At 39.0% G+C, this 27,515-nt stretch overlaps 1 protein-coding gene and 1 pseudogene across 2 annotated transcripts in view; one reads left to right on the top strand and one right to left on the bottom strand.

Moving 5' to 3' along the window:
- The window catches only part of LOC309822845 (ubiquitin-conjugating enzyme E2 E2), a 355,948-nt gene that overhangs the window by 100,277 nt on the left and 228,156 nt on the right, over nt 1-27,515 (top strand). The gene's annotated exons all lie outside the window — the stretch shown is intronic.
- Nucleotides 21,182-22,559, bottom strand: LOC309822844 (elongation factor 1-alpha 1-like; annotated as a pseudogene). Its single transcript has one exon. The product of its transcript is annotated as an elongation factor 1-alpha 1-like (transcript).

Below are 27,515 nucleotides of genomic sequence, written 5' to 3'. Positions count from 1 at the left end.
ACAGAAAGGTTAAGTGGCACATAATAGACTCTCAGTACATGTTCACCAAAGTGAAAGTGCTAGGTAAACTGATGAAAAGAGTGAAGATTAAAGGTGCCTCATCCTGAACCTTAGTTTAAAAGCACCCTCGTTTAAGGAAGGCTCAAATCAAACTACGAGGCGTACACCTCCACAGCAAATCAAGGAAAGACGTGCTCTCTTGCAAACTTTGGCACAAAAGATCATCTTTTCCTTTTAAAATTGTTTGGCTCCCCATTCAGGCCATCTCTTCCACCACAAAACTGAAATAAATGTTTTGTGACTTCAGTAAATGAAAATATTGATACATACTAAAACCTCATTAATATAAAACCTAAACTTTTGGGGAAAGTTGGTTTGAATTATCTGCTGTTTATTAAAGAATTTAATCTCTGGAGAGGCAGAAGTTTGTTTTGTTTTTCTTAAAGTCACAATTTTAGCTTGTGATCCTTCATCCAAGTTCTGTGAGTAATTAATGAAACAACTGTGGCAGCATCCTTTAAAGGACTCTTCTCATGTGTTAGAAAGTTACTGACAAGAAACACTTAGAAACTGAATGGATCACTTGGCAGCAGTGTTGCTGTTGACCTAAAGGTGGGAATCATTTAAGCATAGTCTCAACTATTCAGAGCCAGCAGCTTCAATTTGTAGGTTGTCCATTCCCTTGGTTTTCTTCTTCCTTGCTGATAGCTTGTGCTAGAAAATAATTTATTCTGTCTCAACAAACTACAGATAAGATGTAATAAAATTCAAATTGGCTGATTTTGCTTTAGGTAAGGAGCACTTTCAAAAAGTATTATGGATTTCATTAAATAAAACAGAAGGCAAGACTTTTTCTTGTTCAATTGTTTATAATGCTATCCCTAATATTATGGGTAAGTACTGGCTAAGTAGTAACCAAAATCAAGCCACACTTCTACAACCATGAAAACTATGATTGTGGCATCTTAGCTGGGTTGTAGTTTGTAGATTGAAGAAATGTATTCATTGACCTAATTTATTTCTTTTTAGTTCTTTGAGATGTTTGTACTGGTTTCCTGTAAGCAGGTCTTAATTAGCAAAGATTTTTAAGTCCCTGTTCCTATCAAGACAGGCAGAAACCAGTTTTGGCAGATAAACTGACTCTAATCTTGGGAACAATTAAGAAAAAAAAAACGTTAAAAGGTCAGATCTATACACTTTGATATATAATGGCAGTATATGCTGATGGAGCAGAGTTTGTGGGTTAAATCACATACCAGTTAAATTCAGTTTGTTTTGAGGGTACAGCTATCACCCCAAATACAGATCAGTAAATATATCTCAGGAATCAAAAGTATGGGGCTTCCCTAGTGGCGCAGTGGTTAAGAATCCACCTGCCAATGCAGGGGACACGGGTTCGAGCCCTGGTCCGGGATGATCCCACGTGCCACGGAGCAGCTAAGCCCATGCGCCACAATACTGAGCCTGCGCTCTAGAGTCCACATGCCACAACTACTGAGCCCTCATGCCTGGAGCCCGTGCTCCGCAACAAGAGAAGCCACCGCGATGAGAAGCCCGTGCACCGCAACGAAGAGTAGACCCCGCTCTCAGCAACTAGAGAAAGCCCGCGCGCAGCAATGAAGACCCAACGCAGCCAAAGATAAATAAATTTTTTTAAAAAACTAAAAAAAAAGTATGAGAGAATGGACTGCTGAATGGAAAAGATGTTAGACGTTTAAAAAATGATTCAGCTTTCTGAAATAGTGTTAGTATTTGCCCTGAAGTTGATCAAAACAGAACTTAACCCTGCATAGGAAAGTGAGGTTTGGCTCTGCTCAAGATCATATCTGATTTCTTAAGCAGTTTCATCAGTGTCAGCTGTGAGATACACTTAACATTAAGTGACAAGGCAGGATTACAGTGCAAGCCCTGGAGTCCAGCCAATTTATCATCCTTGAAGCTATGTGGAATGCTGTGTAACACGATTGAAAATAGATGACAGAAGGCTGTCCAAACAGCTGCTGCATGGTGATCTAAAATGGGGGATCGCAGACCAGGCTGACAGAAGAAATGCTTTAAGGGCACACTGAATCACAGCATGAAATGCTAAAACACAGCTCAGGGCAGCCAGGAAAGAATTGTTTCCGTGAATGCCATAATCAGAAATGAAGTGATTTCTTTATAGCAAAGCCACTGAAAAGAACATGGTCCTAAAGCAGTTGCTTGCAAACAGGGACAGAACGTACAAATAATAGTTGCAATTCAAATCAAAGGACAAGTTAATACAGACATCATGAAAAGAATTAATTAGATCCTTTCTTTAAAGCAGTTCACCAACCATTAGAAATATCTTTCATTATCAAGGCATCAACAACCTTAACCACTTACCTAAGACAGAATTTTAAATTATGTTAGTTTGGTTTAAAAAATAATAAATGTCCAAAGGGCTAATTTTCCAGTGTAGAAATGTTCCTCCCTCCTCTAGTGTAAGACATCATTTTGAACATGTTCAGTGCTTAGATAAATTGTAGACTTAATTTATTAATAGTTTTCTATGACATGAAACTGAAATCTTTTTTTTATTAGAAATAATGCATTTCATTGATGGGGATATAGACTGTTTGCCTGTTCACGTGCCTTTGAGTAAACTTTATCGGCATAATAATTAGAATAATTTAGTTGAAAAGTTCTATAGCATCATCATACTTAAAGAAATGACGTAAAACTGAGCCAAATAAGGATCCAGAGGAAAGCGTATTTTCAGATGTAGCCAGGCTTCTAACTTAAAGCAAGTTACATCCCCAAATTTCTTCAAAATGAGTAACAGAAACTCAGAATGCACTTTTCCGAAGAATAATAACGTTAGGTTCACAGACTGGCCCACAGATGCTGATTTAACACATAAAGTACCTAAAATATACATTTGCATTTAAAAATGAAGATAACCACTGCGAATACATGCCAGTAATTAAACAAAACGAAAAAGAAGTTGAAGAAATAAGTGGATAAAATAGTCAAATATAAAATGATCCCTTTGCAGCAAAGCTGTTGAAAAGAAAGTGATTCTAAAACAGTAGCTTGCAAAAAGGGACAGAGTGTACAAATAATGGCTGCGACTAAAATCAAAGGATAATGTGATATAAACAGCAAGAAAAAGATTAGTTCTAATTAGAGCACATACGGAGTTAGTTGAAAACTTTGGAGTCTCTTTTGAAATCTGTATTGGAACAGGGCAGGTATTTTTGAAGTTGTGATTAAGGGAAAATTAGAAGCTTACTTCTTACTCTGCTCAATTCTTAAAAGCCAGTTGACGTCTTTCTCATTCTATATACTTGTTGGTGATTTCATCTACTTCCCCTTATTTCATGACCATCTGTTTGCTGGACTTCCAAATCTATACTCCTAATTTAGCGCTTTTTTCTTAAGTTTGCTACTGTATGTTCAACTGCCTACTGAACATTTCCACATGGATGTTCCACAGATACCTTAAATTCACTATGTCCAAACCCAAAAATGTTACTCTACTTAAAACTCTTCAACTGCTCTTTTTTGCCTTCAGATAAAGTATAAACTCTTTCAGTTGAATTACAACACCCTTTATAATTTACACCTGTTTATCCCAGTCACCTTTTACCTCCTGGCAGGATGAAGGGCTGACCTAGTAATTCAGTGAAAAAACACATGCCATTCTTTCTCCTGTCTGGTCCTTTGCACATGCTTTTAAATGTATAAAGAAACTGTAGAAAAACTACACAATAAACTTATAACAGTTATTTGTTTTGAGGGGTATAATTTCCTTGTACTCATAAACCTAAATGCTGCTCAGAGCATGGATTTTAATTATCTACATACAGCGAAGCCCAGGTTGACCTGAGACACGCTGACTGCCAGATACTTCTCCAACAAAGATGAGTTCATTTGGGATTAGCAGAGAGTTGCAGTTCACAGTCTGCAACCATAGTGAGCCACGAGCCACGTGCAAAAGTCCCTGGCAAGGAAAGGAAAATACTTTTATAGAGAGGAAAAGGAAGTTGGGAGGGCTGTAATAAACAAAGGGTCTGTGGCTTTTCATTGACTGAGTCCTTCTCCTTCCTCTTGGGCTTTGCTGTACTTGCAGGGTGTGAGAGCTCCCCCTCTTGTCTCCTAACTCTAGTTAAGTGGGCTTTCTGTTTGTTTATTTTTTAATTTATTTTTAAATTAATTAATTAATTTCTGCATTGGTTCTTCGTTGCTGCGTGCGGGCTTTCTTTAGTTGCGGTGAGCAGGGGCTACTCTTTGTTGAGATGCGTGGGCTTCTCATTGCACTGGCTTCTCTTGTTGTGGAGCATGGGCTCTAGGCTCGCGGGTTCAGTAGTTGTGGCGCACGGGCTTAGATGCTCCACGGCATGTGGGATCTTCCCAGGTCAGGGCTCGAACCCATGTGCCCTGCATTGACAGGTGGGTTCTTAACCACTGCACCACCAGGGAAGTCCTGTTTATTTATTTTTTATACCCGCAAGCAATGCTGTGATTTAAAAAAAATATATTTTTTTAGGTGCTTAATTTGGTTAGGAGTAGTAAATGTAAAATAATGATTATGTGTAGTGAATACTGTTTCTTCCAAAATAAAAATTTGGGTTCATTTAAAAATATGAGTATAAACTGTCCTCAAAATGCCATTGATATGCTCACAGTAAAATCAGTTGTTTAGTTTTTTTTAAGTATCAGTACTTATAAAGAGTAATGTAATTTAAAGTATTTTATTTTGTTACATTTTGTAAACTACAGATAATAAAATTGTTAATCCTAGTGTATTATCAATGATAGGTAAAGTTAAAAATCTCTCAAGTTACAGCAACTGTTTTAAAAAATGGTTTATGGAGGGCTTCCCTGGTGGCGCAGTGGTTGAGAGTCCGCCTGCCGGTGCAAGGGACGCGGGTTCATGCCCCGGTCCGGGAAGATCCCACATGCCGCGGAGCGGCTGGGCTCGTGAGCCATGGCCGCTGAGCCTGCGCGTCCAGAGCCTGTGCTTCGCAACAGGAGAGGCCACAACAGTGAGAGGGCCGCGTACCGCAAAAAATAAATCAATGAAAAATAAAAAATGGGTTATGGGGCTTCCCTGGTGACACAGTGGTTAAGAATCCTCCTGCCAATGCAGGGGACATGGGTTCGAGCCCTGGTCTGGGAAGATCCCACATGCCGCAGAGCAGCTAAGCCTGTGCGCCAGAGCTACTGAGCCTGTGCCCTAGAGCCTGTGAGCCACAACTGCTGAGCCCGTGCGCCACAACTACTGAAGCCCACGCACCTAGAGCCCATGCTCCACAACAAGAGAAGCCACTGCAATGAGAAGCCTGCGCACCGCAACGAAGAGTAGCCCCCGCTCGCCGTCACAACTAGAGAAAGCCCGCACACAGCAACAAAGACCCAACGCAGCCATAAATAAATAAATAAATAAATTTGCTAAAAGAAAAAAAATGTGTTATGTTACCTCCTACACTGTAGGTGGGAATGTAAATTGATGCAGTCACTGTGGAAAACAGTGTGGAGATTCCTCAGAAAACTAAAAATGTGATCCAGCAATCCCACTCCTAGGCATATATCCAGACAAAATTATAATTCAAAAAGAATACATGCACCCCTATGTTCACAGCAGCGCTCTTCACATTACCCAAGACATGGGAACAACCTAAATGTCCATCAACAGAGGAACGGATAAAGGAGATGTGGTACATGTATACAATGGAATATTACTCAGCCATAAAAAAGAATGAAATAATGCCACTTGCAGCAACATGGATGGACCTAGAGATTATCATACTAAGTGAAGTCAGCCAGACAGAGAAAGACAAATACCATATGATATCTATGTGGAATCTAAAATACGGCACAAATGAACGTAGCAGAAACGGACTCACAGACATAAAGAACCGACTTGTGGTTGCCAAGGGGGAGGGGGTGGGGAGGGATGGAGTGGGAGTTTGGGGTGAGCAGATGCAAACTATTATATATATAGAATGGATACACAAGAAGGTCCTACTGTATAGCACAGGGAACTGTATTTTCAGTATACTGTGATAAAAGCATAATGGAAAAGAATATGAACAAGAATGTATATATATGTGTAACTGAATCACTTTGCTGTACAGCAGAAATTAACACAACCTTGTAAATCAACTATACTTAAGTAAAATAATTTTTTTTAATGGGTTACATTAGAGTAAATTATCCCCAGGATGGGAAAGGAGTAAGTAGGAGAAGGACTGTGGAGACCTGCCAGCATAACCGTATGAGTCCCTTGTGGTCAGTAGCTGCCCACCTTCACCTTCTCAGTCTGCATCTTCACTCTCCAGGTCACAGTGGCCTTGAAACACTGGGAAACTGGCATCCAAAAAAAAGTGTTACCATAACCAGCAAAGTACCAAAGAAAGCTCCTTTATTTTCATCTAAAAGTAAATCACGTACCTGAAACGGTACATGAAACGGGACTTTCTGAATCATGCTCCCAAAGAGAATAAATTGACTGTGAACTGAATTCTCATTGGTAGCAGAAAGTATCAGCAGGCACTTCTAAGTGATACTTGTAAGATGTTGTCTTTTACAAGTAATCTGTCCCTTTCCCTTCCTGATACTCTGTAATTCAGAAGGGCAAGAGATGCTCTAGGTACCAGCATTTCAGCCAGCAGGATGCTGGCAGGAAGGTCCTGAGGAGCAGTGCAGAGCTTTGCAAGAATGACTAACACAGACACACAGACACAGACACACACACACACACACACACACACACACACACACACACACACACACAGAGTCACCTTAGAGATTTTTTTTAAAACAAACCTGATCCTATACTTGAAAAAATAACCCCTAACCTACCTTCTTCTGAGACATTTGCGTAAACTAACGGTTTATGATCATTTGCCATCTTCTGCTCATGGACAGTGAAGTTTATAGATAATATATTGAGATATTGGATAGCTTTTCTCATCTTGCTAATGGGATATCTTTCTACACATTTCTTTACACACCTAGAAAGAGACCATATCTGATCATCTGATCTGAATCCAGTGTTAGTCTAACGCTGTAATCTTACCGTGAACCTATAAAAGTACACTGCTAATACAGTCTTCAGATTGTTTGAAATGTGGGAAGATAAAAACAAAAGAGATCAACAGGGAGCTTATCTCAAGTTCTTCTAGAAAAGAAGCATTAAATAAAATGCCCTTTCCAGTGAAGAGAGCAGGAAGCCTCAAGGCTCCATTCACAGACCCCACCCAAAATCAGAATCCTGTGGATTCTCGCAATGGGTCACAAAACAAGATGATTGAAAATGAAAATACAGTTGAGCTCAAGCAGCTCCCAACTTCTACACTAGTTATATTTAAAAATTTGATTTATCCACCTTAGTACTTAGACCCTGGAATTCACTTACCCAATTTAATTATTTTGCATACTGTTCTTAAGAGCCCATGACTGTTCATTAAAAAAAAAAAAATGTAAGCCACAATGTACCTGAAATACAGAACATCATTAGCCAATCCAATTCTGAATCAAAAGAAAGCATACTCAAAGGTGTAATAAAAGAACGATATCTACACTGTTTACATGGACTGAGAAACCCCTCAGACCAAAGTCATTGACAGCAGGCATGTAAGCACTTGAACAGAATTGCGCACATGGGGCCTGGAGGGTGAAGGTCAGGGAGGCCAGTGCTCAGGAAGATGTTTGCCTGACTGAGAAGCCTGTGCCTTAAGTATGAGGAGAAGGCATAGGGGCGGGAGCCGTGTTTCTGAGGCGAGGCGAAGGGACTGTCCTCACAGACCGTCATTATCGTGGGTCCTGTTACCACAGACCCAGTTCTGTATCTCCTTCCTAGATTCAGGGGAAGCATGGCAGGGTGTACACTGTGGCACAGGTGGTGGCTGGCGAACAGGCAAGAAGAGGGCAATTCAAAAGCAGTGTTAAATGCTGAAGGGGATTCCTGTGGCCCTTCCCGTGTCCATTTGTCTGTAGTGACTGCGGTGACTTGAGCCATCGGAGACCCTGTTTACAAAAATTTTAACAAAAGGATGTCTTGGTGGGTTTTTCATAGAATAAAGAGAGAAGTTTAGCAATTTTATGGAGTTTTTTTATTCGTGGTACTCAAATTCTCTTAATAGTTCTCCCCTTGCAATCAAGGTAAAGTAATAGCGTTAGCTCTGCCGTGGTTTTTTTTTTTTTTTAACATCTTTATTGGAGGATAATTGCTTTACAATGGTGTGTTAGTTTCTGCTTTATAACAAAGTGAATCAGTTATAAATATACATATATCTCTTCCCTCTTGCGTCTCCCTCCCACCCTCCCTATCCCACCCTGCTATGTGGCCACAAAGCACCGAGCTGATCTCCCTGTGCTGTGTGGCTGCTTCCCCCTAGCTATCTGTTTTACTTTTGGTAGTGTATATATGTCCATGCCACTCTCTCACTTTGTCCCAGCTTACCCTTCCCCCTCCCCGTGTCCTCAAGTACGTTCTCTACGTCTGCATCTTTATTCCTGTCTTGCCCCTAGGTTCTTCATGACCATTTTTTTTTTTTAGATTCCATATATATATGTGTTAGCATACGGTATTTGTTTTTCTCTTTCTGACTTACTTCACTCTGTATGACAGACTCTAGGTCCATCCACCCCACTACAAGTAACTCAATTTCATTTCTTTTTATGGCTGAGTAATATTCCATTGTATATATGTGCCACATCTTCTTTATCCATTCATCTGTCGATGGACACTTGGGTTGCTTCCATGTCCTGGCTATTGTAAATAGAGCTGCAATGCACATTGTGGTACATGACTCTTTTTGAATTATGGTTTTCTCAGGGTATATGCCCAGTAGTGGGATTGCTGGGTCGTATGGTAGTTCTATTTTTAGTTTCTTAAGGAACCTCCATGCTGTTCTCCATAGTGGGTGTATCAATTCACATTCCCACCAACAGTGCAAGAGGGTTCCCTTTTCTCCACACCCTCTCCAGCATTTATTGTTTGTAGATTTTTTGATGATGGCCATTCTGAACGGTGTGAGATGATATCTCATTGTAGTTTTGATTTGCATTTCTCTAATGATTAATGATGTTGAGCATTCTTTCATGTGTTTGTTGGCAGTCTGTATATCTTCTTTGGAGAAATGTCTATTTAGGTCTTCTGCCCATTTTTGGATTGGGTTGTTTGTTTTTTTGATATTGAGCTGCCTTGAGCTGCTTGTAAATTTTGGAGATTAATCCTTTGTCAGTTGCTTCATTTGCAAATATTTTCTCCCATTCTGAGGGTGCTTTTCATCTTGTTTATGGTTTCCTTGGCTGTGCAAAAGCTTCTAAGTTTCATTAAGTCCCATTTGTTTATTTTTGTTTTTATTTCCATTCCTCTAGGAGGTGGGTCAAAAGGATCTTGCTGTGATTTATGTCATAGAGTGTTCTGCCTATGTTTTCCTCTAAGAGTTTGATAGTGTCTGGCCTTACATTTAGGTCTTTAATCCATTTTGAGTTTATTTTTGTGTATGGTGTTAGGGAGTGTTCTAATTTCATTCTTTTACATGTAGCTGTCCAGTTTTCCCAGCACCACTTATTGAAGAGGCTTTTTTCCATTGTATATTCTTGCCTCCTTTATCAAAAATAAGGTGACCATATATGTGTGGGTTTATTTCTGGGCTTTCTATCCTGTTCCATTGATCTATATTTCTGTTTTTGTGCCAGTACCATACTGTCTTGATTACTGTAGCCTTGTAGTGTAGTTTGAAGTCAGGGAGCCTGATTCCTCCAGCTCCGTTTTTCTTTCTCAAGATTGTTTTCGCTATTCAGGGTCTTTTGTTTTTCCATACAAATTGTGAAATTTTGTGTTCTAGTTCTGTGAAAAATGCCAGTGGTAGTTTGATACGGATTGCATTGAATCTGTAGATTGCTTTGGGTAGTAGTCATTTTTACAATGTTGATTCTTCCAATCCAAGAACATGATATATCTCTCCATCTATTTGTATCATCTTTAATTTCTTTCATCAGTGTCTTATAATTTTCTGCACACAGGTCTTTTGTCTCCTTAGGTAGGTTTATTCCTAGGTATTTTATTCTTTTTGTTGCAATCGTAAAGGGGAGAGTTTTCTTAATTTCACTTTCAGATTTTTCATCCTTAGTGTATAGGAATGCAAGAGATTTCTGTGCATTAATTTTGTATCCTGCTACTTTACCAAATTCCTTGATTAGCTCTAGTAGTTTTCTGGTAGCTTCTTTAGGATTCTCTATGTATAGTATCATGTCATCTGCAAACACTGACAGCTTTACTTCTTCTTTTCCGATTTGGATTCCTTTTATTTCTTTTTCTTCTCTGATTGCTGTGGCTAAAACTTCCAAAACTATGTTGAATAATAGTGGTGAGAGTGGGCAACCTTGTCTTTTTCCTGATCTTAGTTGAAATGCTTTCAGTTTTTCACCATTGAGGACGATGTTGGCTGTGGGTTTGTCATATATGGCCTTTTATTATGTTGAGGTAAGTTCCGTCTATACCTACTTTCTGGAGGGTTTTTATCATAAATGGGTGTTGAATTTTGTCGAAAGCTTTCTCTGCATCTATTGAGATGATCATATGGTTTTTCTCCTTCAGTTTGTTAATATGGTGTATCGCGTTGATTGATTTGCGTATGTTGAAGAATCCTTGCATTCCTGGGATAAACCCCACTTGATCATGGTGTATGATCCTTTTAATGTGTTGTTGGATTCTGTTTGCTGGTATTTTGTTGAGGATATTTGCATCTATGTTCATCAGTGATATTGGCCTGTAGTTTTCTTTCCTTGTGACATGTTTGTCTGGTTTTGGTATCAGGGTGATGGTGGCCTCGTAGAATGAGTTGGGGAGTGTTCCTCCCTCTGCTATATTTTGGAAGAGTTTGAAAAGGATAGGTGTTAGCTCTTCTCTAAATGTTTGATAGAATTCGCCTCTGAAGCCATCTGGTCTTGGGCTTTTATTTGTTGGAAGATGTTTAATCACATTTTCAGTTTCAGTGCTTGTGATTGGTCAGTTCGTATTTTCTACTTCTTCTGGTTCAGTCTCGGAAGGTTGTGCATTTCGAAGAATGTGTCCATTTCTTCCAGGTTGTCCATTTTTGCTGGGAGTTAATTTATTGTCAAGCGACACTACCTGGCGGGGATTCTTACTCATTCCCTCCCTCCGCAGGCCCCCCTATGCGCGGTTACTTTGCGTTTGTCTAACAGACGATATTCACTTCGGCCCCTGGTCTCTGCACGTTTTCCTTCTACTTGCACCTAACCTGCCTTTACCCCTCTCAGATTTTCAGCGGAAATCTCACCTCCTCAGAGAGGTGTATTTAGTTGTCTCCTGTCTCTCCCATTAGCTGAGTGAGTCAGGAGGGTAGGAACCGTGTCCATTTTGTGTACCCCTCTATACCCAGGGTTTAGCACCATGCCTGAGATGTAGTTAGAACTCAGTCGGTACACAGTCTTGAAGAAACATAGGGGAATCTCTGTGTAATGTTTCTTCAGGTGTGAAGAGCTACTTCATAATTTACATTTAAAAATCTCCAGTGCTTAACGATTCTACAGACATTCAATTTCTTGATGAAACAGTATCAATATACTTTTTAGAAAAACTTTTAATTCTATATTGGAATATAGTTGATTAACAATATTGTGTTAGTTTCCGGTATACAGCAAAGGGATTTTGAAAGGGAGCCCTTCTCCTGAAGATATAAATACAAATATAGCAGCACTAATTTTAAGGAAACACTTCAGTATCTGACAAGTCTATAGACCACAGGAGAGTTTGCACAAACGTTAGCAAATCACTGCTTCTAAAAATGTAATAACGGGAGTCAGAGATTTGTCAAACAAGATTAGTATTAATGTTATTCTTCTCAAGTAAAATATAGGTCTGTCAAGACAAATAATATTTTAAGTTAAAATATCATCAAATATCCACCTTTGTTTTGTGCGGTTTCCACAACTTTAGCCGGTTGTGTCTATACTAGTTTTCTTACTGAATTTTTTAATCAACACACTTTTAAAAATCTTAAGTAAATACATTTATTACACATGAATAAAAAAATTGAGAGCTGCCTGCAACATTTTGCTGCTGACAGCTGACATATTTTGAGAAACATGAGCTTGACTTGCTGATCCCTGCAGAAGATAGGGTTTGGTTACATGGCATACATGCTATTAAGGTTGCCAAAGACAGAACACACCTCATGTTGAGCTTAAGTTGTAGAGTATAATCAATACCACAGTAGAATTAGAATTATTCAGATGGGGGACACATAGCTTTGAAATTTAAAGAAAAATAATTTTTTTTACAAAATTCCTGTATACACTAATGAAAGTAAGATGTGTATAATTTTAAAGTAAATTGTGGTATTCTTTTACTCCTCATTTGTGGTTAGCTTTGAGTATATTCTGCTTACTGACTAAATTTCCTTTTTAGATAGGTATATAAACATCATGTGCCTGAGCTCACTTTGTGTTCTTATTTTAAGAAACTTGTGCGGTTCCTGTTCTGCTTTTAAATACCTCTCAGCTGTAGCCATAAATCTCACATTATAGCAGATTAAGAAAATATCATGGGGGAATAACTAACTTTACGACACCAAAAATAGGTGTTGGGAGTTGGTAATGACTACTGTGTCCTCATTAGCATAAATGTAGTTATATATATGTAGTTGTTTCTAGGTACACATATAAGAGATAGGTAAAAGTTGTTGAAAACTTGAAATTTCAAATATCGCTATTAAGATGAAAAAAACATAATATTTATTAAGCTATTTATTAAGCTCTAATTATATACCAGGCACTATGCTAAACACTTTATCTGTTATTTCATTTAATTGTCTCAAAAACCAGAAGGGAGATAAGGAACTGAGATAAGGAAGGGCCAGTAAGTTGGGCAGGTGAAATTGACATACACCTGTTGTATTCCAGAGCCCGAGCTCTGTACACTTTCAATTTCAGATTCTAAAAACCATCTTTCACCAAGTCCTCCCAGTATTCCGCATAATGGCAAGGATCTAATAGATAAATTGACTACTGACTGATCTAGTAGATGCGGATCTAATAGATAAACTGACCACTGCTGACTGATCTAGTAGATGTGGAAAACATCCTCCTGGTTTCTTTCACATCAAGGCTTTTGCACATCCTTCAAACTCTGGTCTCCTAAAGGTAGAAATAATATTGACCTCACTGTGAAAATAATCAGGCAACAGTTAGTACCATAAACTCTCACTAATGATTACCTAGAATTACACGATAGCGAGCAAAGTCACATAGTAACATACTTTGGATGCCAGCTGAAGCATACATCCACAGCTACTGGTGCTTCCGGTGTGCTTGCCAAGTGAAACGATGTTATCATTCCAGGCACATGGGCACCCAGGCCTAGCTGATGGAGTGCAGTGCAAATCACATCAAGGTCAAGGGTTTGATTTCCTTATAGGCTAGTTAGCTGCCCACCGTCAGAGACAGAGCATGGGCTCAGTGCCAGCCGGTTGCATGGTATGTTTGGGTGGATATAGTAATTAGAGAAAAGCATGACTAACATCCACATCTAGGAGAGATGCCTGAGACTGAAGCTAATAAGAATCCACATAAAATGTCTAAAATAGACTGGATACAGGAAAGTTTTTCAGAGCATCACAATCTGTCTTGTGATGTAAAGGACAAGTATCTCAATACATATTGTTAGGAAATTCCAATGGAAGAAATCTACAAATGTGGGTGTTATGACAGAGGACATGCACAATACATACATTCATTTAATTTATATAAGTTCTTTTTATATAAATACTTTATATTAAAATACTGTAAGTTACTTTTGGATTATATATTCCTTATTGTATCATGTTTTACTAAACATTATATATATTTTACTGAATATTGTTTTAAGAAACCCACTTATACTCTAACTTGTAGGCTGTTTATGGAATTTTTAAGAGTACTCTGACTATACATAATTTTTGCCTTATGCATTAACTTTAGAATCAACCTACAAGTAAGTGGTGACTCTAGAGCACAAAAGTAGAGAGATAGATGTTGTAATAACAACCAGAGTAAGAAGGGGCTTTTCGTGGATCTGGATATGTTATAATTTAAAAACATGTGCAGACTGTCTGAAACATATCCAAGAGCAAAGATGCCCTAATTATAGACATATGGTCACGGTTCTTTATACAAAAACATGCAGAGAAAAGGGAAAGGTAATTTATTAACCAATAATGGCTTGAGAGACATGTATTACTTTAAAATGCATCCACCAAAAATCCATTTGCAGTATAATTTGGCTTCCTAACTTTCAGAGTCTACGTAGCAGAAAGAAGGAGGCTTCCTCTCTACATTGAACCACTGCAGGTCACTCAGGCAGTAACTGTCATCTGACTTGTGTGTGCCCTTGTCCAAGACCTTGCCACCAGGTTATGAACCTGTTAAAAGACCAAGTGCTTTTCACCTCTGTATTCACTGTGGTGCCTCAGCTGAGAGTAGCGGGAACTCAGAAACATCAGATGAATTTTTCTGGTTCTTGGATCAGGTCGCTTTCTCATGGCAAATTAAAAAGTGATTTACTCGTCTGTAAATCAATCTCTTGTGAGTTTGGTTAACACAAATTAATTTCCCAGAGTTTGATTCCCTTGGGTGAAGTGATAAAATTAGATTTCAGTGGAATGTACATAGAGCAGGAGGGTACAGGGGACAAAGTTTCTAATAAATTCCTGGAAATGAACGGTATGTTTCTCCAGTGCATATCAATGGGATTTCATGATAAGCTAACCCTCTTTCTGTGCCACATCCTCTGATGTTTTTTCCCATCTCATGATGTTCAAATAGGAATAAGGGTGTAGATTTCTTTTTATTTTTGCCCTTTATTTTTATAGAAAGACATAACTCTCCACTTCTTGAATGGTTTTAAAGGTATATAAATATATTAAAGGAAGAAAATATAATCTCTTCATAGAATCTAGAGGTTTAAACAATTAGAACGATAAACGGACAAACATAATAATTTTATTTAGCAATCCCTAAAGGCAAGAGGCAGCAAATTCCATCTTGAAAGTCCCAGCAAATCTGTGATCAGTATCCTGTGGGTGTAGTTAGCAGTCTGGTGTTTTGAGAAGGAAAATAATGGTTTTTAACTGGCTCATTTCTGAGTTACATCCTGAAAGGAGAGGAATGAACTTAGAGCCAATATTAACAGGTGGTAATTAAATTATGGGTTCTGCATGCTTAATGTCCTAGACTAAGGCAAGATGAGACAACTGAGGCCATTAACTTTAATAATTGGAATCGGTATCTCTCTTAAGTAGTATTTTATAGCACATTAACAATGGCTGATGAGTATTAAATCAGAAAACAAACTGTTTTCTTACTAAAGCATGTTTTACTAATGCAGATTCATACCTATACATTTAAATGTGAAGTATAATTTATGGGAGGCAATGTCTTTTACAAAGGTGAAAAGAAAGACAAATGGAAAACGTTTGTCAAATTTTAAAGTCAGTATCTCTTGACGACCCATGATTGGCTACCTTTAATTATAAAGAACTGGGAACAAGAAAAATGTAAACATTTAATTTTATTATTAAAGCTGAAAAATTCCCAGTTGAAATGTTTATTCTTTTCTGAAGATTTTATGCCATCTGCCTTAATGTTTTAAATACTAGGTGGTTATTCCACATTAATTATATAGCAGTGCTGTAGGCATCATGTACAAATTACATCATACTAATGACAGTCCTCTTTCCAAAGGGTTTTTTGTTTTGTTTTTAAGAACATTTAATGAACATTTGCATTTGTAATACTTTCAAACATAACTATTACCACATTGATTTTGAAATACTTAATGTCATTTGCTTATATTTTGGGTTTTTGTTAAACAATCCCAACCTCCCCTGAGAGGTCCATTTTGTTGTGACTCGAGTGAACATATAATTTATCTGCCAAACTTTTGGGGAGTGAAAGGGGATGCTGTTATTAAAAATAAATATGCCAGGACAACAGGTGTAAACCAGGATATATATCACCCAGTGCAGTAGTAGACTATTACAATATTATAGTAGAATAGTCTCTGAATTATTATACTCCCTATTCACCAAATGCATCTGTGGAGAAATGCTTTCAGGATCCCTGCTTGGGATAACTGGAATGCATGTTTCCCTGAGATCTGGGTCTCCCGCACCTCCAAGTCACTGGACGTGTTTTTGTTGTTGTTTTCACTTTGGTGCCTCGTGCCCAGCACATGAAGATGAAACGAGTGGAAGCTCAGGCCCCAGACTAGGATAGGAATGTGCTGGAATTATGCAAAGGGTGTGGGGGGGGTCGGAAATGAAGGGAATTGCGGGCTGAACACAGGGAAGCTGGGCTCTCCTTCCTGTTTAAACTCCAAGGGAGAGTCTCTTATGGGATTGCCAGAATTTGAGCCATTTCCGCCAATCTGGTGTTTTACTCAGTACCCGCTCAGAGAAAGACAACGGCCATTCATAAGATACTACCGATAAGGGATTAATATCCGACACATACAAACAGCTCACACAGCTCAACGTCAGAAAAACAAACAACCTGATTAACAAATAGGCAGAAGAACTTAATAGACATTTTTCCAAAGAAGAAATGCAGATGGCCAACAGGCCATATGAAAAGATGCTCTACATCCTTAATCACCAGGGAGATGCAAATCAAAGCCACAAGGAGATATCACCTCACAGCTGTCAGAATGACTATTATCAAAAAGAACACAAATAAGTTTGGTGAGATTGTGGAGAAAAAAGAACCCTTGTGCACTGTTGGTGGGAATGTAAATTGGTGCAGCCACTGTGGAGAACAGTAGTGAGGTTCCTCAAAAAACTAAAAATAGAACTACCTTATGACCCAGTAATTCCACTCCTGGGTATATATCCAAAACAAAACAAAAACAAAAACACTAATTCAGAAAGAGACATGCACCCCCATTGTTCATAGCAGCACTATTTACGATAGGCAAGATATAGAAGCAACCTAAATGTCCATCAGTAGATGAAGGGAAGAAGATGTGGTACATATGTGCAATGGAATAGTACCCAGCCATAGAAAAGAATGAGATGATGCCATCTGCAGCAACATGGATGGACCTAGAGATTACCATGCTAAGTGAAGTAAGTCAGAAAGACAAATACTGTGTGATATCACTTATATGTGGGATCTAAAAAAATACCACAAACTAGTGAATACAATAAAAAAGAAGCAGACTTACAGATAACAGAGAACAAACCAGTGATTACCAGCAGGGGGAGAGAGAAGTGGGAAGGGGTAATATAGCAGTGGGGAGTAAGAGGTACAAATTATTAGATATAAAATAAGCTACAAGGATATATACAACACAGGGAATATAACCAATATTTTATAATAACTGTAAATGGAGCATGACCTTTAAAAATTGTGAACACTATATTGTACACCAGTAACTTACATAATATTGTACATCAACTATACTTCAGTAAAAATAAATAAGTTAAAAGAAAAAAGAGAGACCATTCATAAGAGTGGTGAATGTTTAAGTTCACCAGGATTCTGGAAGGGGGGAAGGGACGGATCTGGGGTTTCAGCACCGCCCTCTTCAGTTCCCCTGTTCTCCCCCATTCTGCTGCTGGAGACTGTGTTTTGAATCAGAAGGGGTCAACATTGATAGGATTGAAGGGACAAGGAAAGGGGGCAGGTCAGGCAAGAGGGGAAGGCGAGGGAATTGGGAGAACAGTAGTGGATTTGGCCCCAGGCACAACAGGTTCTAGAATTTTAAAGTGGGGGAGAGAGAGGAAGTGCTTCGGCTGAGAAGCCTGTGTGCATGGCGAGCTGCAGGTAGGACAGTCACAGAGATGCCCCTCTGTCTGGACATATAACCTATAATTAATCTATACCTGTCTGAGTCATATATATTTTAGACAGGTCTGTAATCTTCTCAGAAAAATAACAGCATGAGTAGACTTGCTCAGTTTTTCTCTTGTTCCAGTGATTTCACAGCAATACCTCTTTGCTCCCAGAAAAAAAGAAAGGTCTTGTAGCTCCACATTATCTTTAAATGTGCTTTTATTGTGTGCTTACCTTCACTACGGTCGTTCAGTGTACAGACCCCATGGTGCATGTACGATCTTTAAAATGGGGGAAACCATGTAAGGAAGTTAAATTAGGAAAAAAAGAAAAAAATCAAAACAGAGTACAAATAGCAAGGTTAAATTGAGTGCTGTTAACCCCCTGCCGGCACCAACTAACAGTGCAGAAGCAACAGTGGGAATCTGAAACAGAGGTTAGTGTTGGGAAATTTCAGCTCGTGACAGTTATAAATGAAATATATTGGCTAGTTTTTCTTCCTAGGGTATCCCTTTAAAGAAGAGTTCAAAGATGATACTCAGTGTATATCCAGTAGAAATAATAAAAGCTAAAATAATATCTTAGTCTGAAGTACCCATTAGAATTCAGGTGAGTTTTCCCCCGCCTTTAAAAAAGTAAGATGTAACTTACATAGAGCAAAATGTGTAAACGTTAAGTTTTATTTATACATCATACAGCTCAGTGACTTTTAAGATAGGAATAAACCCATGTCATCAGCAATAAGATCAAAGTTCTGAACATTATCACCATGCCAGAAAGTTCTCTCATGCCTCTGAAAACCATGTCTGTTATTATTCAGAAGTTTGATTCTCTAGTTATTCTCAATTCGCCTCCAGTTCTATGTGAACGACCATATCAGTTTCACAGTCACAGGCTTGTTGCCTGTAGTTGCAACAAGCAATTGCCTTCTCTCCGCAGTGTGTTTCCAGAACACTTCTCTTCTGCCGTTGGCCTTATTCTCTCATATCCAGTTAAATGGAAAACAGCTCTTATTTTATGGATAAGTAGGTAATTCAATATCAGTGACGTAGTTGCCTTAGCAGAAAACTTGCTACTTTGAGAATATGGGTAATTGAGGAAATCTGAGAACAAATCAGTGACATTGAATGACAAATATAAAATATCCATAATACTGTATGTAGTAGGGTATAGGTATTTAACATCGTAAAACACCGTTCATTAAAAATATGTTCATAACTGGTTGTAGATTTCATCACATAGAAAAAGTGCTAGCCACACTCTAATTTAATAACTAGTACATCTTTTGAAAACTTAAAATTTTATAAGCAGTAGCCACATTGATTCTTCTTCTCTGCTTTCCCTTCTCCTCTCTTCCCTTTTTATGAGAAAGTTGCACTCAGGAAGTGTTTGTTTGCCTGGGCATCCTCCTCCTGGCATCTTCCGCTGGAGGTGTTCTTTGGTTGTCTTCACCTCTTTTTCTTCCCATTTCCAGAACTCAGCAACATCTTTTCTCTCTATATTCAAATGAATCCAGTAGTTCCACCTCCACCACTGGTGGAGCTTAGGATTTCCTCATCCTACAACCCCGGTCCTTAAATATCAAAATGCCGTTCTCACAGCTCCTTGTTTTCTCACCATATCACAGAGCACACCTATCCATTCTTCCTTTCACACCCTTCCTAGGAAAATATAGTACCCATTTATGTAGAAGGCTTTTAACTATCATGAATTTGGTTCTATCCTATTTCCTGGAATACTTTCTATAGAAAGGCTACATATAAAAAACCAGGGCATTCTGTGCCTAGATTCCCGTGTGGGGTTTACTTTGTTTTAAATTTAGTCAGTGCTTCTTTAATCATCTCAGGGAACACTATTGTCTATAGGCAATCCATTTCCACATTTTGTGTGTTGATGATTAGCTGCTGGGTAGTAGGGCCAGGTGCCCACTGCCCTCAGGGGGAGCACAGCCTCACTGGAGTGAGTGCCACAGGAAGGGCCTTGACAGCGATTCAGGACAGGGACAAACTTAGGACAAAGACAGGAAAGGAAATCTGGCAGGAAAGTCATATAGAACTGAGAAAAGACAAAAAGTTGTACAAAGAATGTAGACAGGTTAAGAGAAAAAATTAACGATGCAGGGTCATTAGGTTCACTGAAACAAAGCAAAAGCAAAGCAAAACAAACCCTGCTTTTTGAAAACTAAAAATAGAATTACCATATGATCCAGCAATCCCATTCCTGGGCATATATCCAGAAAAAACTATAATTCAAAAGGATACGTGCACCCCTATGTTCATAGCGGCACCATTCACAATAGGCAAGACATGGAAACAACCTAAGTGTCCATCAACAGAGGAATGGATAAAGAAGATGTGGTACATATATACAACGGAATATTACCTAGCCATAAAAAAGAATGAAATAATGCCATTTGCAGCAACATGGATGGACCTAGAGATTATCATACTAAGTGAAGTAAGTCAGACGAAGACAAATACTATATGATATCACTTATATGTAGAATCTAAAATATGACACAAATGAACCTATCTATGAAACTGAAACTGAATCACGGACAAAGAGAACAGAGTGGTTGCCAGGGGTGGGGGTTGGGGGAGGGATGGAGTGGGAGGTTGGGATTAGCAGATGCAAACTATTATGTAAAGAATGGATAAACAACAAGGTCGTACTGTATAGCACAGGGAACTATATTCAATATCCTGTGATAAACCATAGTGAAAAGAATATGAAAAAGAATGTGTGTGTATATATATATATATGTATAATTGAATCACTTTGCTGTAGAGCAGAAATTAACACAACATTGTAAATCAAGTATACTTCAATAAAAAATTTTAAAAATTAAAAAAAACCCTGCTTTTGGTTAAAAAAAAAAAGATGGGGAAACAAAACATGGAAGAGAGCAGAAACATGTTCTGGGGACTGAGTTGATAGAGCTTTTGAGAAATTTTCACAGGTCTAAAACAGTAATTAACAATGGAAAGAGCTTGTATTTTCCACTTGAGGCTACATGAGGCTATTAGTATCTAAAGAGGCAACAGATATAAAATATCTAAGAGATTTGGGAGGATTGTTTTCCTCATTAAACTTTGTTTTAATGGGTCTCAAAATTCTGTGACAGACTTTTGGTCAGGTTGTTTCCGTTAGAAAGTACTGACTTAAAAAAGTAATAACTTAAAACCGCCACATTCACAAACAAATGGTCCACAAAACACTCTCCTTTCCTTCTGAAAGCTTAATGATGAACTGTAATCATTAACCACTCTTTTACTGTTAAACATAAATGGCCAGTTGAGAGAAACAGCTCTGAGACTGTTCTTCCACCACTGATTAAGACTAGGGTGGCAAGTATTAGGGATAATATTCACTTAGCCTTCTGAGCTCTCTGGGCAGACTTGGTGACCTTGCCAGCTCCAGCTGCCTTCTTGTCCACTGCTTTGATGGCACCCACAGCAGCCGTTTGTCACATGTTACAAACAGCAGAATGACCCAGAGGAGGGTATTTAGAGAAGCTGTCAACACACGTGGGCGTGCCAGGAACCATGTCAACCACAGCAGCATCACCAGATTTCCAGGATTTAGGGCCATCTTCCAGCTTCTTCCCTGAACGGCGATCAGGCTTCTCCTTCAGCTCAGTAAACTTGCAGGCGGGGTGAGCTGTGTGACAGTCGTGCACAGATGCACGGCCAGCACTGATTTGCCCTGCATGGCTCAGGATGATTCCCTGAGCCATGAAGCCACCTGCTTCCATTGGTGGGTTCTTTTGCTGTTAACAGCCATGTTGCCGCTGTTGCCGTGATGAACATCTTTGCCAGACAGGTTCTTGACATTGAAGCCCACGTTGTCCCCAGGAAGAGCTTCACTCAAAGCTTCATGGTGCATTTCAGCAGACTTTGTTTCAGTTGCAAGGTTGGCTGGAGCCAAGGTGGCCACCACGCTGGATTTGAAAACACAAGCCTCCATGGGGACAGTACCACCTTTGCCACCAATTTTGTAGACGTCCTGGAGGGGCAGACGCAGGGTGTGTCAGTTGGATGCGTTGGTGGCAGGATGCAGTCCAGAGCTTCAAGGATTGTGGTTCCACTGGCATTCCTATCTTTACCAGTGAGTTCCCATCCCTTGAACCAAGGCGTGTTAGCAGTTGGCTCTAGCATGTTGTCCCCATTCCAATCAGAACTTGGCACAAATGCTGCTGTGTCAGGGTTGGAGCCTGTTTTCCTGATGTAGGTGCTGACTTCCTTAATGAGTTCCTTGTTTTTCTTCTGGCTGCAGGGTGGCTCAGCGGGGTCCATTTTGTTAACACTAACAACTGGTTGTTTCATGCCCAGTGTGTAAGCCAGAGGAGCACGCTCACAGGTCTGCCCATTCACCTTCTTCACATTCACCAGTGCCTGCGTCAGCAATGAGAACAGCACAGTCAGCCTGAGATGGGCCTGCCCGCATGTTTTCGATAGTCCCTGTGTCCTGAGGCATCAGTGATGCTCCCATCACACTTGCTGCTCTTGGATTTCCACAGGGAGATATCGGTGGTCATGCTGCACTCGTATTCAGCTCTCAGTTTATCCAAGACCCAAACATACTTGAAAGAGACCTTCCCCATCTCCAGCAGCCTGGTTCTCAAAATTTTCAGTGGTTCTTTCGTCAGTGCCATCACGTTTGTAGATCAGATGGCCAGTGGTGGTAGATTTGCCCAAATCTGTGTGTCCAGTGAAGATGCTGATAGGAGTTTTTTTCTTTCCCATTTTGGCTTAGATTTGTAGTGGTTTCTTATGACACCTGTTGTGGCAGTAAACCTCTTGCAAAAAAGTGAAAGGATTTTCTTTACGGTGATATAAAGTTAACCTAAAATTAATCTGAAATTCCCAGTGTAGAAGGTTGATTTAGGGATTAGGGGCCTAAATAAATACGACTGTAGCTGCAATTACACTAACTAGGCTAGAATTGCAAAAGATCAGTCCTCACGCTTTGTAAAAAGATCACTGGATGCAATGAAAGTGGAATTTCTCCCTTCTGTACGTTGCTACCCAAGTAGGCAACTCAAGGGACCTTAATGCCTGCCTCTAATGCAAGACAGACTGCATTCAGAGCAGAAAACCAGACCTGGTGGCTGGATGGCTGGCTTCAGCATTGAAGTTCCCACATTTCTAAGGGCATATGCCAAAAGTATGCTTAATGCCTCGGCAGGTTTGGTAGCTCATGGTGCTGGAGAAACAACCATAGTGCTAGTCTCTGGGGACATGTTATACCAAAACTAAGATGGTATGTACGTGAACTGATAATTCACAGGAATCTGACAGTTTTCAAGAGTGTAATCCCATTATTTTTCTTAGGAGAGAATGTAAGAAACCATAAGATCTCAGCCTGAAAGCTCAGTGACACCTTATGGCTCTATCTGTGAAATGTATCATTATTTGGTGATTCGTGCTAGAGGACAACAGTTTTTTTAAAAACCAAGGGAATAAAGCAATAACTTCTGAAGTTTTACTCATCTTAAGAGGCATTTTTCTAGGAATGCCGTTATTCCTGGGGCCACAGAGTTCTATGTGCCTGACCTAACAGGCTAATTTTAGACTCCTTCCTCCTCTACTGTTTGATGTTGAAGAGTCTTTTTTTTTTTAACAATAAAAACAGCATCTTTGACCAAAGGCCATGATCAAAGCTGCTCTTTGAATGAGAAATAAAACTTTCAAACAACTGAAAACTCACCATCTGAAATTCCAGATTCTGCAGTTATAAAAGAGTAAAATATCTGTATTTCCTCCTTCAACTCATGAATGTACCCAAGCTGAATCTTGTAATTCTAGAGTAGTGGGTAATAGAAAAATACACATTGTAAAATAACTACAATTCCAATGGCAATCACAAGTTCCATTAAATAGACACTTTTATCATCATAAGCTGTTAGTATTAGATTTACTTCATGAGGTCAGGTAGTTTTTCAAAACACTACTCTATTTTATGAGGTTTGTTTTAGAAAGCTAATTTCATTAATTCCACATCTTTCCTTCCCTTGTGAATCTTGAATCAGCTGAGACAGGGGTATGTATTTGTGGAATCTCTCTCAATAACAAACAGGAGCAAGAGACATTTTTGCCAGTTTCTTAATAGACAAAGTACATAAAAATCTAGAAATGTATTCCTACAACTGTGGACTGATCACGTTTTTATGAATTTCATATTATATGCACCAAAAACTGTATTTAAACTCTGAAGTGGATGCTTCTTTACACCAAGGAAAGACATTGTAGTGCAGAGCACAAACGTGAGGACTGGAATGGCTTGTCTTCAACTGTTACGACACTCCCCACCTGTGTGAACTTCCTCAGTTCCCTCCTCCATGAAGTCAGGATGACTGACACTAACCTTGCTGGGTTGTGGGAAGGATTACCCTGTATACTGCCACGTAGAGCGCCTGTGCAGAGTAGGAGCTTCACAAATGTCAGCTGTCACCACCATCATCATCTTTTTTCATCATCTAGCTGGTTTTTGTGTTAGGATTATCATTTTTATAAAGTGAGTTCCATACATAATGATATAAATAATTAAAAGAGGTTAAATGAAATGTTCTGTTAGGTGTTAAGAAATATACCATACCAGTTCCTACAATTAAAAAATACGAAAAAATACATAGGGAAACAAAAGCCATAACTAAATGAAAATACTAATGAAGTGATCACTGACAAAATTAGTCCTAACACAAACATTATTTCTGTTTAATACCAGTGTCTGTCTGTGTGCTCATCCTATCAAAGACTGGTTTCTCAACAAGTACAAGGCAAGTTCAATTAGATTATAAAGTGAAACTGGAAATTATTCAGATTTCATGAAATGAATTAAAATGATGACGAACTGCTGAGATCACATTCCAAGCCACCAATAAACGAGAAAGCCAACAAGGATGACAACAGAATAGTTCTAACGAGTGACTTGACTGTCAGAGGACTGAGAGAGGCCCTTGGAAAAATTGATGAAGCACCTTAATATTTTTTGTAAAAATGATGTGTTTATTATACTGTAAAAACCAAATATGCAGTAAAAAACTCTAATAATGTGTTGTCAGGAGTACAAAAAATCATGCCAATAAAACACTCGATTTTCACTATCCTTCTAATTAGAACACTGTTTCAGTTATAGTAGAGATTTTCTTAACTGAGTTAAAATCAGGTTACTTTTCTATTCTTTGGTTTATTCTTTCACAATTTATTCTGTTTTATCCTAGTTTTCAGTGATTGTACCTTAAGGAGCCTTTTCATGGAATTATCCTCAGAGAACAAGTATCTACTATATATGAAATAAAAGTTTGTATAAAAATTATTAAAAATTTTAAATTACATAAAGTGATACAGATGGTCCTCTGTATTACCATTGCTTAACGCTCAAATAGATGATTTTATATAAAGTGATTCTATGGTTATAGTATAAAGAATATCCAACCATATCTTCAATTTATAAAAAGGAATTTATTCTGAGGAGTTCAAGTTGCTTCCTACAGAATTTACAAATTGACCCATCTAGAGCCTGAAATAACTCTTAATTTTATTTTTCTTCTCTACCAAAGACTAACAGACTACAATCCCAGAGGAATGACCACAGTAAATCCCAAGCTAGTAATCTTTCCAAATATAGTTACACCTCATTTATCCGACACCACTGGAGAATGAAGTATTAACTGGAAAATCCACCGTGATTCTGAAGCTGGTCTTGACCGCTTCCTCAGGAAGACTCTTCATTATTCTTTCTTCCTTAGTAGTATCTAGAACACACCCGATAGCAATAATATTGTATTTGAATTATTTGTTTATGTGTTTATTGAACCATTACATAGCAGACTCTTTGAGGACGAAGAACATGTTTTTTACTCATCTTTGTGTCCACAACACTCAGTACAGGTCTGGCACACAGTAGAAAAGCAATTAATCTCTGTCACATAAGGAAGAGGGAGGTAGGGAGGAGGAAGGACTCAGACTTTTTTTTTAACAGAAATCTTTCTCAATTACAGCACTCTCTCCTTTTTCCTAGCAGAGTGAACTAAACATGCTTGTTAAACTTTTTTGGATGACAGAGGGCCGTAGTTGGGAACACTATCCCTCTGTGCTGTAATAAAGATGCTTTTCAGTGCTCTTCAGACTCCTAGGTTGATCTTTCCAGCAATTCATAACTGTGGCAGAATGAAGTGGGGATTCCCCTTGTAATTGGCAGGAGGAAAAGCCAGGTACCTAAGCCTGTGAAACCAGCAACCTTAACCCGGAAGACAGTCCTGGACCCAAGTGAGGGCCTGGCTCCATGGCAGCTCAGAACTCTTCTCTGTATTCCCACGTTCAGAGTTTAGAAAGTTAGTTCATATGTAATTCCATTATCTGTGTTTCATAAAATCTCCCCTTCTAAATACATTGGAATTGCAGATTTTCAAAGTGTTCTCAAGAGGCAAGTATAATTTTTGAATTAATTAAAATGCTTAATTATGTAAAACCCAAAAACATCTTAGTGCTCACTGAGAATTACACAAAGATAAAAGCATGTCATTTTGCAGTGTCCGGAGAAGGGCAAAAATGAGAAGTTCTGTTTCTTAAATAGTAGTTTTTAACCGCTACAAATGTTTATTTTGTAGATCAAGGTCCATTTCAAATATGCTACCATTAAAGCAGTTTCCAAAGTCCACAGATAACAGTTACGAAGGTCAAGAGAAGTTATTTAGAAATTACTTGTCATTCAATTCCAAAAGGAGGGAATGACTAATGACTAGATAGTGCTTTGTTTTCTCAGAGAAGGAACTTGCACAGTGGGCTACTACCAGCCCATTCATGCCTGACCTAGGCCCGAGGAACCGAGGGCATCTCTCCAGGGTGCACGGCCAGGTTACGAGCCTGCCTGTGTCTGTCCACACCCCGCAAGCCTGCCAGAATGGTGTTTCTCAAAGCAAGTACTACACTTGAGCCGGCAGGACCAGTGCTCTGCCACTACCTGTAGCAACACCACGATCCTGAAACAGTGCAAGAAACACGAGCAGAGACACAAAAGTAGTCATTTGTCCAGAGCCCGTGAAAAGCAGCAGAGCGTGAGCTCTGACAGAAATGTGAGGCTGACCGTGCGGAACAGTTGAAAGAGGCTGCAGGCAGAGCGGGACCAGGTAGGGCTCCTTCACCATCAGCTCCTTTGTCCCTGGCACTCCCACCCCCTCCCAAAGCGCAGAAACAGCAAAGCAAAAGGAAAAGAACAAGCGCGAGGGTTCAGATTTTGCTTCTAAACTTTAGTGTCCTTGGGCAGTTTATTGACTATATCTGAGTCTCAGTTCTCACAGGGTTACAATGGGATTAAATGAGATACTGTGTGTAGCAGGCAGGGTATTGTGCCCAGCATAGGCAAGCACTCGATCCAGGGTGGTTTGTGGCACGTTAACTTGAAGCGTATGATGTGCTCTTTTGCTTTTCTTAGAGACAAATGATTAGGTATTTAAAGACCTGTTTTCAGTTCCCTTGTGATATTCTGACAGCCATTTTAAAATAAAAGAGATAGATATAAACAACATGAAAGTGATCTTGTAAGCAAGACGTTGTCTTTAACCGTATAATTTAATAAATCACTTTGTAACTTATAGTTATAGAACAAGTGAATCAATTTGATTCTGACAGACTCATGTCCTTAAAAAAATCCTAAAATACAAGTATCAACTATTCAGTTTTTTACAAAGGTACTTACTG

The sequence above is a fragment of the Grampus griseus genome (genome assembly GCF_964374135.1).
Source record: "Grampus griseus genome assembly, chromosome: 5".
Lineage (NCBI taxonomy): Eukaryota > Metazoa > Chordata > Mammalia > Artiodactyla > Delphinidae > Grampus > Grampus griseus.
The sequence above is the reverse complement of the archived record's forward strand: the minus strand, read 5'-3'. Positions and strand labels throughout refer to the sequence as shown.